The 14,986-nt window shown below is 33.3% G+C and overlaps 1 pseudogene; it reads left to right on the forward strand.

Moving 5' to 3' along the window:
- Positions 1-1,424: 1,424 nt before the first annotated feature.
- On the forward strand, positions 1,425-12,194 carry LOC120203831 (annotated as a pseudogene).
- The last annotated feature ends 2,792 nt before the right edge of the window (positions 12,195-14,986 follow it).

Genomic DNA, 14,986 nt, shown 5'->3' on the forward strand with positions numbered 1-14,986 from the left:
CTATTAAAAGTTACAAAATGGTCACTCAACTATTTGTATGTTCCAAATCATCGTTTTTGTTAAAAAACTTGATCATCGTTGAGCTGGACGTTAACATGGTGGCTGAGATATGATAAAATCATATTTTAATTATATTTACTAGCACGCCGTTGCTTTCAAGCATTGGCTCAACGACATAATGTTTCAAGCATGGCTCAATGATATAGTGTAAATGGAGAGTCGATCCACAAAATACAGCTCGGATGATTATATGATCAATTTTATCATATCCAATTTAACAAGTTAACATCCAACTCAGACGGTTACCAATTTTTAATAGAAAATGATGAGTTTGGAATAGAGGAATAGTTAGGTGACTAATTTGTAATTTTTAATAGTTGGGGACCTAACAAGGTAACATCCTATATTTGAAGGGTCATTTTGTAACTTTAATAATCAGACTCGACAAAGAAACACTCTATAGTCGAGGGACCATTTGTGTACTTTACCCTAAAAATTATTATCGACACTTAATTTTTCGTTCCATTAATATTACTGCTATTATATTAACTTTTATTATTATTATTATTGCAAGCTTCAAAACAGCCCAAATGGGTCCTAATTACATCAAAACTGCCTGACCTAGATACAACAAGTCTCAACCCAACCCAGATGGAAGCCCAAGCTTAAAGCCCAACTGAACCAACCCATTTTGGAGCCTAACAAATCGGCTAGGGTTTTACCCTATCTCTACAGCCACGTCAATTCCCAGATTCAATGGCCCAAATCAGCCCTCAACTAGGGTTTCACCCTAATGCTCCCATCTAGCCAGCCATCGTTGTCATCCAGCAAGATCCATCTACTGTTTTGCCCACTCTCCAGCCACCGCTACTATAGCCAATCGAAACCCTTCCATGTCAGAAGTAGATCAGCACATAAGCAACCCCAAATACAAATCAACACGCAAAAATCACTTTTTCTGTTGTAATCATTTTCATTAGAAAAAATGCAAAGCAAACTGTAAAATATTCGAGTTATATAAACATCGAACCCATTTATAAAAAGGGTCAACCCTGGATTTTCGAAAAACAATACAAAAAAAAAGTTCCAAATCATTCAAAGGTATTTTATTATTATTTTCAGTTTTTCTATGTTCAAATGAGAGATGAAAAATAGCAATATATATATATATATATATAAAATCCTTTTGCACGCGATAAAAACCGAGTCTAAGAGGGTAGAGTAGTTTACTGGGTTCGGGGAGTCGACGAAGGGGAGCCGATTCATCTTCGTCGGTCTGGAAAATGGGTAGCCAAAGGGTTGAGAGAGCTTTTCGGGACGCCTAGGCGTTTTAAGGCATTTTAGGCTGGGATCTAGGTCTAGAATAGTAGATATGAGGGTCTAGGGTGTTTTGGGTTTATTCGGAGCTTCGACCACTGAGTACGATGGCCGAAAAAGAGGCCAAGCGACGATCGGGGGTGAGGTACGGCTGGTGAAGGATCGGTCGAGGATTTTGAGAGAGAGCTCTAAATTTTTTTTCCTGAAATTTGGTTTAAAATGAAAAAAAATCTTAAAGTGGTATATATAGGGGTAAATTAGGGGAAAACTTCACTTCGGTCCCCCTAACTACGCGCGTTTTTACAGATAGGTCACTGGAAGGCCTCGTGTTTGTTATTTTCCCTTTATATTCATGCTTTGCGATATTGGTAATCTGTTTAGTCCTTATATTTTTAGCGCTTTTGCATATTAGTCCTTGTAGGGGGTGTTCTATAATTACCCATTTTATGCCTGATATTTATTGTTAGGGATATTTCCTATAGCCCCTTGTTTTTTGCATGTTTATATTTCGAACATGAATATATGTTTTATTTAATTTACTTCGGGCATGTAATTTTAATTTAGTTCAATTTAGCCCCTTGTCTTATTTATTTTCATTATTTGTAATTTTAGCACTTTATATTGTAAATGTTTGTTTTAGTCACTTGTATATTTTATTTTATTTTGATTTTGGCATGATGGTTTGATAATTTGTGTTTTAGTCCTACTTTTATATTATTTCAATTTTTGCATGTGTTGCATATTATTTTTCATTATTTGTAATTTTAGCACTTATATTGTAAATGTTTGTTTTAGTCACTTGTATATTTTATTTTATTTTGATTTTGGCATGTGGTTTGATAATTTGTGTTTTAGTCCTACTTTTATATTATTTCAATTTTTGCATGTTGTTTGCATATTAGTTCATTTTAGTCCTAGTTAATTTCGTATGATACCCTCATAAGCATCACTTGACTCGAATCAAAATAAATTGACTAAGGGTATTCGATCATTTTAATATTGTCTTAAAGTGACTTTCTTAACGTATTAGAAAGATACTTTCAATAATTTTAAAATGAAAGTCTATCCATTTAGTGATACGAATTGAACCAATTTCATTTTAAAATTCGGGAATTGAGAAAAAGACAATGTTCTTTTAATTAAATTCATCGAGAAAAGACTGTTAGAACGAATCTAAGGTCTCGTCTTGAGATATTTAAATAATTGAACATTTTTATTCTCATTAAATATCGGTAAAATAATTAATTAATTGTGTTTGCTTGATGTATGCTTTTTATTTTTTTCATTTTTGCATACGTTTTCCGATAGATTTTCAAAATAGTAACATTCGAATCGACAATGAGAATGGTAATATCCTTTCATTTCGGTCGGGGTAATAAATGATTGTTTTAATGCACGAAAGGTCATTTATTCTCGATTGGAAATCATTAGATATTATTATTTTCACTTGAATCGATATTGAATTTTAAGATGAAAGAGTAATATCTCTTTATTTCAATTGGAGTAATAAATGATTGTTTTAATGCACGAAAGGTCATCTATTCTCGATTGAAAATAATTAGATATTATCGTTTTCACTCTTAAAATTATTTTGGGTGTTATTATTTTGAATTAATAATGAACTTTAGAATGTATTCTAATATTTCTTTATTTCGATTGGAGTAAGAATCGGTTGCTTCAAGGCATGAGAGATCGATCCTTCTCGATAGAAAATAATTAAATATTATCATGTTTCATCCGAAAATTCAAGGAACATTACTCGGGGGATATTAAATTGAATTAGACTAGAATTTGTTCGACTAGGTACCGATTTAGGGCGTTGTGAGGTGCTAATTTTTCCCCACACATAACCGACTCTCAAACTCAAATTTTGGTAACACGGACCACAAGTTTGTCGTTTTAATTAAAATTAATTTTTTATTAAAATGACAAATTTATTCTTGGGTGCTCAATCACACCCTAATCAAATATTGATGACGACTCCTTGAACCACGCTTTATCACTAACCGATTGATTAAAAAATTATTTCGAAACGGGATCCTTTTACCCCTCCGTGAAAGACCGTTTCGACAATTATATATCTCATTAATTGATCAATACTTGAGTTTGATCCTTTCACTATCTAATTAATGAATTATAATTTTGTACTTTCATTAGATCAAGTTTAAAGACAAATTGATAATGGTGTTATTTTTGCTTCGTTGTCTATGACAGTTTTATTGATGACAAAAGACGCGTTCCTACTAGCCACAAATCAGTACAGAAATCTGTAACTTTTAATTAAAAATATACTAAAATTGTTTTCTTTTAATTAACGACATTAACATTCTTACCTAATATGTTTCAAATAAAAAAAACTAAAGGATTATGATTAGTTTTAAATTTTGATATTGATACTTATATAAGAGTATCAATACTATGTAGCAATATCAATATTTAAATATAAGTATTGATATTATGAATCAAGTTATCTCGGTAGTTAAGAAGATGGTTATTATCCTTAGAGGTTTTAGGTTCAAGCACCAAAAATTAGGGGCGGAGTTCTGTTGGGGCCCAAAGGGACCCCGACCCCTGTTAAAAATTTAGTATATTCGATATAATTTTGGTCAAATAGTATTCTGGTTCATGTAAAACTAAATATTTAAATAAAAATATAAGAAACTATTAAATATTTAATTGAGTAAGGGCCGAACTAAATAATGATAACTCTTGTTCTCAAATTTTTGTACTAGTAATAATTTATGTCATTGTGAGTTTAAATATTAAACAAATGAGGTGTTATCTTGTGAATCTTTAGGTTTTTTTTATATACAATATGTGGTGAATACAAGATACTATCTATACAAAAAACTCGCAACTATTTGACAATAAACGCTTATACACTGACATACACAATGCTTAAACTCGAGATGAGTATGGATACCTAATAAGTCATTTTATTTTTCTTAATTAGTCTAATATTCCTGCCCTGTCAACATTTAATCTTGGCTCTGTCCTTGCCAAAGACTATAAGAGTATTTGAGCTTTTACTGTTAATAGTTGATGTCACATTCTAATCATCGCAGATTAATAAAAAAAACTAATACCCTATGGGTGCCTTAATCTAGCTAATTGATTTCTTGACCTTTAAGTTAGTTCTTTAAATATTCAGATTTATTGATTAGCCCCCTTCAACTTATGTATGTTAATTAGTTTGATGATCAATAAATTTATAGGTTGTCTAAATATTAAGAATTATAAATATGATAATTTGATATACTAGTTTTAAAGTAAAGTAATTTGATAATGATATATAAGAATTCGAAAGATTTTTGATCATCAATATTGGACGTTCTGACACTTAAAAGATTAATATTTGTGCCCTTTAGAGAATTTTTTATAAACAAATAGGGGCCAAAATAACTATTTTGATAAATATCGGGTGTTGCTTTTGGCATTATGACTTTTTTCTTGTTAAACTGAGATCCCGTGGACGGATGTAGGCATATCTTATTTTCGAAATGGAAGGTTAGTAATTCTATGTGAATACGTATTTATGTTAAGAACATGGAGAGAGCTGGCATTTGCTTAAGATGTATTTAATTGGGGTGAAATACGTGGGAATGGGGTTGATATATGGGTCCAAAACTCATTAATTCCTCTAAAATGTACATTGATTAAAGACGAAGCAGGACACATAAATGTTATCATTTATTCAATGTAACTAATAGCATTTATTCCTTTATTTTAAATGTAAAATTAGATTAATCGATTTTAGTGATTAAAAAATATTAATCTTTTCTTTATTTATTTAATGAAACTTTTCCCAAGTCCCTAGTCCTTCACGTTTGCGCATTCGCTCCGATCACAAGCCAATTCTTCTCCAAATCGGCGATCATGATGATTTCTTTCACATGGGGGCTGACAATCGAAAAAAATTACCTAAAATATTATTATTTTTATTTAAAATATTAATATTTTTTAATATTTTCAGTAAAATGCCCATAATAACAAAATTAGTATAAAAAATAAAATCGGTAGCGCTTTACTGATATGTTAATAAAACCGATATTCGGCCTAATAATAACAAAACTAATAGAAATAATAATGTTTCCGATAAAATTTTACAGAATTATTAAAAAAATAATAACAAAATCAATAACGTATTTTCTTAGTCGTATATTAAATATATAACACGTCTGAAACTATTCATACCTTCAATCTGACAGCTGATTTGGGAACAGTACTGTTTTTTATTACTCGGCTCTAAAAAGAAAAATTATTGACAAGACTCGGGGTGTCCAAAAAGCTCTCTCCCGTCGACACTCCGTTTTCTTATCTTGGAATCTACCTTGCTCCTTGATCTAGAGAGGCTTCTTGACGAGGAAGAATTATTGCGAAAACAAAAATCTAGGTCTAATTGGATTATTTCTAGTGACCGTAATACGACCTATTTCACATAAAGGCCAAGCTCAGCAAACAAAGGAATATAATTGCATCTCTTAAATTGGAAGATGACTCTTGGTGTCATTATGATAAAGATCTTCACGATGGAGCTGTTCTTTTTTTTTTCAAGGTTTCTTCTCTTCTGTACCGATGTCGCCCTTGATGGTTCTTTTTCCGCCCCAAATTTTCATCTCTTCCACCTACTCTCCTATCATCACTCCACTAAGTTTCAACCAAGAAAGAAATCCATGATGTTCTTCTTGACATGAATCCCCTTAAAGCTCTAGGGCTCGATGGTTTGCATGCAGAGTTCTTTTAGAAACAATGGCATATTGTTAGCAATTCTATTTGTAATACGATCCAAATGGTCTTTAAAGGCGGCGCTCTTGACCCTAGCCCCAATCGTACAGTCCTTGGAAATATATTGGTGCTCCATTTATCTTAAAAGAATTCGATGTTCGACTACAATTTCATTTTGGAAAAAAAAATGAGACACAAGCTCAATGTATGGGCATTGCATGCCTTTCTCTCGCAGGTAGGATCACTCTCGCTAAGTCCGTTTGTGGCTATTTCGGTCTACTTTACGCAAACATGTCTTCTCCCTAAACAAGTTTGTCATGAGATTGAGGCCCTCATCCGCCGGTTCATTGAGGCTCAAAAACAAGCTCTAGAGGGATCTCTTTGGTTAATTGGAACGATGTCTACCAACCCCTCGATAGAGGAGGCATTGGTCTCCATAAACTCACGAGCAAAACATTATCATGAAAAATGGCCATGCATTGATAACTAAGCGCGACTCTTTCTGGGTTTCGTTGTTATGTGAAAAATATATCGTCTCGGAATTACTCCCGGTTTCTATAGCTCGTCCCAACTGCTCCCTTCTTCGGCAATAGAGTGAAGAATATATATATATATATCACCTAGCGTAAAATCAAAGGTTTACATATTTTAAGATTGTTGGATGAGGGAAAATCAAAGGTTAAGATTAACTCATTTTTTTTCAGTGAATATCTTCACATTTCGTGCTGTTAACCTCATTCTTTAATTTTCCCTTATCAAATGATCCTAAAAAGTGTAAAACTTTTAATTTTACACTATGTGTGTTTGGTTCACGGAATGTAAGATTATCAATGGGAATAAAAGATTATCAGGGAATAGGATAACTGAAAATGTTGTATTTTGTATTTGGTTGGTTTAGTAGTAATGTAAGATTACCGTGTTTGGTTAAAGGAATAAAAGATTATTGAAATTTATATTTAACCAAATTGTCCTTATTATATATTTGTTTTTTTAACAAGTTGGAAAATATTTATATATTTTTCTTTAAAAAATTTAAATTCATAAAATTTATATAATTTTTTTTACAAAATTGAAAATATAAAAAGGTTTAATGAAATGATAAAATTTTATTTCCTGAAATTTATATAAAATTTTAATTATAGATTTTTTTTGTAAATCTAAACTAGTTTAAGGATAAATTTGTAATTTAACCTTCATAGAATTTTTATTATTCAATAACATAATAATGATATTTTTGAAAAAAAAAATTAAGGGCATTTTAGTCTAAAACACCGGTAATCCAACAATACCTAAAAAAAGGGAGGTAATGACATTCCAAGTAATATACTCAAAAAATCATATTAGTAATAAGATTACCGAAAATATCATTCCCGATCAATCAAACGGAAGAATGCAGATTCTATTTCCATAAGTATCTCACATTCTCCGACCAAACCCACCCTACGGAATTGAACATTGCCCCTATATATAATGAAGCCAAACATTAATCAAAATCAATGTTGATTGGTGAAGGCAGCCGTAGTACGGCTGTTGTGAACTTGTGATTGGTGAATTCTCTCTCATCACATGAAATGTTTTCCTCCTTTGTCAGTAAAATCATTGGCAGTAAAAAAGAAAGAAATATATTAATTGTTTCGTAATATATGGAATCAATTCAATTCAAGTAATAATTAACTTAGGAAGGAAAAATAATTGAATGAATAAAGAATTTAGTTGACGAATTAGGATGGGATATATTTTTCAGACGGATCCGATTAATGATTTTGTTAAAAATGAAAACAAAGCATTGAAAATAATATTATTAGAAGAAGTAATCATAAATTTTAAATATGAACCACAAAATAAATATAAAAGATAAAAACTGAGAATAAGATGAAAATATAAAAACTTTAAGTATATGTAATTGATTTTTAAGTATTTAGTTTAGATTCAATTAACTTTTTGAAATCCAAACCTTTTATTATTATTTTTTTTTAAGTATATGTAATTGATTTTTAAGTATTTAGTTTAGATTCAATTAACTTTTTGAAATCCAAACCTTTTATTATTATTTTTTTATTAATGGGAATAAGTTGGATTACTAGATATATAGACGATTCATTTCTTTTTATTCAGGTGGATAGTCGTAGTCAGTGATAAATCGATTGTTGGCTTCTTTTAGAACAATATGTTGTCATAAAGAAACAAAATGATTCTTTTAATGGTGAAGTCATTAATGCGAACTAAGAAAACTAAAGGATCATCAACGATCTCGTCTAGGTTTTGAGAAGAGTCGATATCCCCAAAACAAACCTTCCAGCCTTCTATAGGTTGGAGTCCTTTACAGCATTTCCTTTGGATATTACACTTTGTGGGTGTGACCTTCTGCCAGAGGATACTGAAGGTTGAGATCCTCTTACGATTACATTAACAACCCCTCCCAATGGTATGGGCAGGATGGCATTTACGATTATCCTTCATTGCTCCGCAAATTGGACCAACACCTTCAACTTCTAATGCAACTTCTCAAACCTTAAAATTAATCTTGCGTCTAAAAGAAACCAAAAAGTGAATCTTGATGCACTTTTTACCCAACGTCATCATTCTCTTGGGTAAACTAATGGATTGGTCACTTATCTTTTATATTTACACACTTTTTTCATTAAATTAAAAAAATGTAAGTTATGGTCATTTACATTAGTGATTTATTAAATTTTGATCACTTATATTATCGATTGTTATATGTTGGTCACTAAAACGTTAACTGCAGCTAGCTTAATGACGTGACAGGTTAGTCAAAAGGGGTTATTTTTAATTAACCCTAAACTTTAGATAGAATATTAGTTCAACCTCAAACTTTAGATGAAACATCATTTTGACTCTTAAAAATTATATAAAATATCAATTTGATCGTTGAATTCGACCAAAGTCTATCGTCGTCGCCATCACTCACCATCGTCACTATCGATCACCGTCGGTCGACATCGACCACCGTCACCGTCGACTGTTATACCCCAAAATTTAATAATCACTCATTTTTTACATTCTGAACGTGAATCTAGTGTATGTTTCAATGAAAATATCTGAAACTCAACAAATCTAACTTATAACCTTTTTGCTTCCGTTAAAATTAAACTATAATAATAATTTTAAGATTTAAGCTGACCATTTTTTCCCATATGTAAGGGATAAGGGGGAGGTATGATAGTAGGCTGCCTCCAACGCCAGGTTGAGAGCAGCTTCCGTAGAGACCTCCGAATTATGAAATGCCCTCCGTAATTAAGCATAATAAAATTACAATTAATATTCCTTTAAAAATGAATACATCAAAAATCTAAATTTTATATCATAATTCAACCCATAATTTTTTTATAATACTGTTATATTATAATTTTGTGTTACGTTTATAATATTAATTTTGTAAATCTAATATTATTTACAGAAGAAGAGTTCAGCTGGGGAAGTTTTGGATCAAAAAGTTGAAGAATCAAAGACCCAAATTGAGATGATGGTGAAATTCCCGAGACCAACATCGTTTTCTCTATTACTGGAGATGGATGGATTACATCCCATTTCATCTACTTACCACCTGGAAAAAACCAAGTGATTCTGCTTGAACAAACCTTTTGTGATATCAGTGGTAAATGAATGTTGATATTATTGAGGTCTCATGTTCAAGTATCGGTAATGCTATTAAGGGTACGAGCGATTAATGTCAAATGGTTAAGAGTTATTTTTTTATAAGATATTATCTTGTATTACCTCGTGAATGCTTAATTTCATATGCCATCTAAGATTGCACGGTCAGATTAATCGACAATCTAGGCCGTGATACTCATTTAGTAAAAAGAACACTATTGGATATTCACATGATTTGAAAGTTTAACGATTTTATTTATAGAATATTTGGGTAGATTAAGGTTAAGGAAGCAAAAAGATGTGAAAATTTTCAAACCTATATAGCATGCAAAGAATGTTGACAAAGTTGTAGTTAACTCACGAACTTCGCAACTTATCTACATTATAGCATTATCTTGTTCTTCATAGTTAAAAATCCTTATAAAAAACGCTGATTTCCCCAATTCATTCCATCAACAAATTAGATTTGAACACGTTTTTTCTCTGAAAAAATGGAAGTTCAAAACAATCTTTTGTTAGGTTTTCAGATGGATGTAACATGGGGCTAGTGATGCTAACTTGCATGGTCATTTCATGGATCTTGTTTACAGATGGAACCAGAGGAACAAAAAGGGTCCCAAAACATGGCCACTCATCGGGGCGGCACTGAACAGTTAATGAACTACAACCGAATGCACGACTGGCTCGTCGAGTACCTGTCCGAATTGAGAACCGTCGTGGTCCCAATGCCATTCACAACTTATACTTACATTGCTGATCCTGCTAATGTTGAACATGTGCTCAAGACCAACTTGCCAATTACCCCAAGGTGAAGCTTTCGTTATTTCATTATTCTTTTCTTCTTTCCATCAGACTGCAACATGCTCGATATATCGGTTAACGGGGATAAAGGCTGTGGTTTTTTTCTTAAAAATCGAAAGGGCGAAACTTACCATTCGTATATGGAGGTGCTCGGAAATGGGATTTTCAATGTTGATGGTGAACTATGGAAGAAGCAAAGGAAGACAGCTAGCTTCGAGTTTGCATCAAAGAATTTGAGGGATTTCAGCACTGTGGTCTTCAGGGAATATAGTCTGAAACTCCATTCTATTCTAACTAAAGCCAGTTTCCATAACCAAGAAGTTGACATGCAGGTAAATCCCGTGATGTTTTGTTCGGTTTATCATACAGATGGAGCTGTAAAATTTGACCCTTTTGCTTTCAGGATTTGTTGATGAGGATGACATTAGACTCCATTTGCAGGTAGGGTTTGGTGTTGAAATTGGAACATTGGCTCACAGTTTACCGGATAACAGCTTTGCCGAGCATTCGATACTGCAAACATCATTGTGACACTTAGGTTCATCGATCCTCTGTGGAAATTGAAACGATTTATCAATGTCGGATCCGAAGCTCTTCTCGGAAAGAGCATACAATGTCATAAGGAGAAGAAAACCGAGATTAAAGAAACTCGGAATCTTGCAAATCTAGTAAGGTAACAAAGCTTGCTTCTTTGCTTATCTTTCCCCTTTTCCCGGAAAACTTATGAAAATTTCTTGGTGGAAATTTCAGATAAAGCATGACATATTGTCGAGATTTACGAGCTAGTGAAGATCCAGAGGGAATTTAACAGACAAAAGTCTTAGAGATATCGTCTTGAATTTCGTGATTGCCGGGCGTGATACAACGGCTACAACTCTGACATGGCTTCATACATGATAATGACCATGCTCATGTAGCTGAAAAACTTTACTCTGAGCTAAAAGCATTTGAAGAAGTACAAGCAGAGAGAGAAGATTTCATTGGTACCATTGACTTGAAAGACCCCGAATCATTCAATCGGAGAGCGGTGCAATTTGCAGGTTTGAATTATGATTCACTTGGAAATTGTATTATCTGCATGCAGTGATCACAGAGACGCTCCGTTTATATCCAGCAGTTCCTCAGGTAAGTATGTTCTTCATCTCAGTTCCCAATAAGGCTTGAAAATTTGTTCCCAAAAGAAGCAGATGATCTGTTATTTCTGGTCTTATAACCAAGAAAAATGTTGTTGGTGATTAAAGGACCCCAAAGGCATCCTGGAGGATGATATCTTGCCTGATGGAACCAAAGTAAAAGCAGGAGGCATGGTTACTTATTTTCCGTATTCGATGGGTCGGATGGAATATATTGGGGACCTGATGCAGCCGTATTCAGGCCGGAGAGATGGCTCAAAGAGGGATACTTCCAGAATGCATCTCCATTCAAGTTCACTGCATTTCAGTATAATATGCAATCGATCTTATCTACGAGAGCTCTCAAATCTATCAAAGGAGACTCTAAGCTTATGCTGCAACATAGTGGCTAACTGGTTCTTGTTTTCTGATGACATGCAGGCTGGACCAAGAAATGGCCTTGGAAAGGACTCTGCCTATCTCCAGATGAAGATGGCATTGGCCATTTTGTGCAGGTTTTTTCAAATTTAGTTTGGTGCGAAACCATCCGGTAAAGTATCGAATGATGACGATTCTATCGATGGAGAAAGGTTGAAGCTCAAAATAGCCAGACAACCTTAAGGTGCTAATGGTTTACTTCTGGTGAAAAGCTAACCATACCAGATGTCATCCAACAATATAATATATTATTACTTTGAATTTCGCAAGTAATCAACTCAGGTTCCTAACTAGTGTACTCCTCTAAACTCTGTTCATAATGACAATAAGAGATTATCCCTTTCACAGCAAATGCATTATTAATTAAACTGCTTTAACATGCAAATCATCTGCAAGCTTATGAACTCACTTCATTTGCCTGGAGTCACAATGTGTATGATATGATTTGTATTGAGTTTTCTACTCATAGAACTCACCTGCAAGCTAATGTAAATGGATGCAGAATCTATGAAGCAACTTCTGCTTCTTCTCTTTCCATTCATCGATTTCAGTTTTGATTCTATAATTGTCTTAACCATTAAGAAAAAAATTAATGTGAAACCATTTTCACTTAATTCAATCCTATACCTAACAAAGTGAATTTATGAACCGATATAATACAAAATTGTCTGAAAAATGAAGAAAGGTCACTTCAGTTTGACTTGTGTTTTATTCATCTTATAGAAAATGAATTCTTACAATTTTGCTTGTATTTCATGACGGTATTGAATGTTTGACTTGAAGAAAAAAATTACAAATTTCATCAAATAAAAAGAGAGAATAACATTACAAATAATTTTAATATATTCATCTTTAAACAAGATCGTATAAGCATAAGATAGATGAAATACCTTTATGACCTTAGAAAATGAAATAAACTATCATTTATTGAATAAAACTGGAACATTTACTGCCATGAAATTACAACGAAAGCCATTCTGCCTTCTGCCAAAGTTTTGCAGGCTTAGAAGTGCTTGAAATTGTGCATTTAACTCCAACTAGGAAATGATACTGCTCATTATGTTTTTTCTCACCCTAATGCAGTTGCTGACGCTCTTCATAAGGAAATGATATAGATCCTTGTACACCTAAAGCTTACTTGCCTCGGTCATCAAAATTTTCGCTAGGTTTTATGGCTGAAAATGTAAATATAGCTCTGAACTTCAAGCTAGGGGTAACTTCTCTGAGTGCAGATCTGCTGCACTAAGGCTATTACATAAAGGAAAAGGTAACAAACTCTGTCAAAGATCGGTGATGAAGCCATTAAAGAACGGTGATGAATCCATTGAAGAACTATGATGAAGCTGTTACTTAGAACTGTTGTAAAATGAAGTAGAGAGAGAAAACTTAGCGTGTATGGGAAAATCATTCATCATTAACCCGCGAAGAATAACAGCTGTAGTATATATACAATTAATTAACTATCCTCTAACTAATTAGTTACGCACTTACGCTAAACTAACTAATTCAACAAACTAATAGCCTTGCAACAAGCTCTTAGAACCACTACATTTACTACCTTACCTTATGCTACAGATTAAATCATTATATATTATGAGTTGCAGAGAAATGCTCCGCTTATCGCTGTTATTAGGGACCAGTTTTTCATGCCCAAGCTTCAAGGAAAATTTCTTCTATACCTCAAAGGTATAGTTATAATGTGTCCTACTGGCTTATGTGCATGCACATCCTAACCCATGTGATGTTTGCTTGGGTGAACTGAGTTTCTGTATCCTAAAAGGCTTCCTCCTCTTGTTTGATTTTTCTTTCTGATCTAATGATGGCTGGAACATTTCTGTGGAGAGGATTGGTCAAAATTGAAAAAGCACCACCAATAACTCGATGAGGACGAGCTGTTGCACTGTTGTTTTTTCGTCAGCGTATTTTGTGGCCTTACTAAAGATAGCCTTGGAATTGCTTTGGATGATGAAAGGTATAACATTTCCTGCTTTACTAGTTAAGTGTCCTCAAAAGCAAACAGACCATGCTGGTTCAATTTCTTGGGTACTGTGGCTTTCCTCTATGAAGATATCAAACTGGGGGTTTGTCGATAGTTTTAATTAGTTATCACATTTGAAATTTTACTAATGGGAATTCTATCATGAACAGGATCAGCTTCTCTAATCAGGTAGAAACATACCACTAGATTAGTCCCTGGGAGCTTTCATATTGCTAACCACGACCAAGTTGGGTGTACAGCAACCCGATTGGATAACTACCATTATCAGCAATGATTCCCCACACTATTCTCCACCATTGCCGTTTCCGCAATATTGACGTTCGTAGCTTGGCCGATAAGGAAATGGAGGAAACCCCGGTTGAAGACAGTGTATGATCTACAGAAAGGACGATACATAGTGATTCGTATAGACAGAATTTAATATCATCGCCCCGAGAAGATCGAGGATAAGCTTTCAAGTTTGCAGCCAAGGAGGACAATGCATGTGTTATGATGGTATATTATCATTATGCTTCCTTGGTTTATCATGTCCTCTCCACTTAGGGTCATCATCTGATGGGAAACATAAGATTGTGTATCATCAAAATGTTAACATAGGATCGAGTGTAATCATTTCATGGAGGTGCCGGGTTCGAGTGTATATACCGGGAAGTCATGAACCAGAATCCCTACTAGTATTATACCACTTGCCTATTCATGTTTAGCTGTACTAGATTAGATAAAAGGAGTGTTTTTTCTTCCTGAAATGCTGTGTTCTGAAAGTGCCTTGTAATGGCGTATCTGTTGTTTTGCTATGAAAATCTCAAGTTTGTTTTTTAATATATAAAATCAAATATAGAAATGATACTATTATTACATTTTGAAAGACAGGAAAAATTCTTAATAAACTCCAACCGCCAGAAATTTAGAATAATCGAAAAGGAAAAGAAAAACTTTAATTAGAAATTTTCTCTCCTATTTCTTCGTTCTCTTAATT

Source organism: Hibiscus syriacus, unplaced genomic scaffold, assembly GCF_006381635.1.
Source record: "Hibiscus syriacus cultivar Baekdansim isolate YM2019G1 unplaced genomic scaffold, ASM638163v2 tig00010263_pilon, whole genome shotgun sequence".
Taxonomy (NCBI): Eukaryota; Viridiplantae; Streptophyta; class Magnoliopsida; order Malvales; family Malvaceae; genus Hibiscus; species Hibiscus syriacus.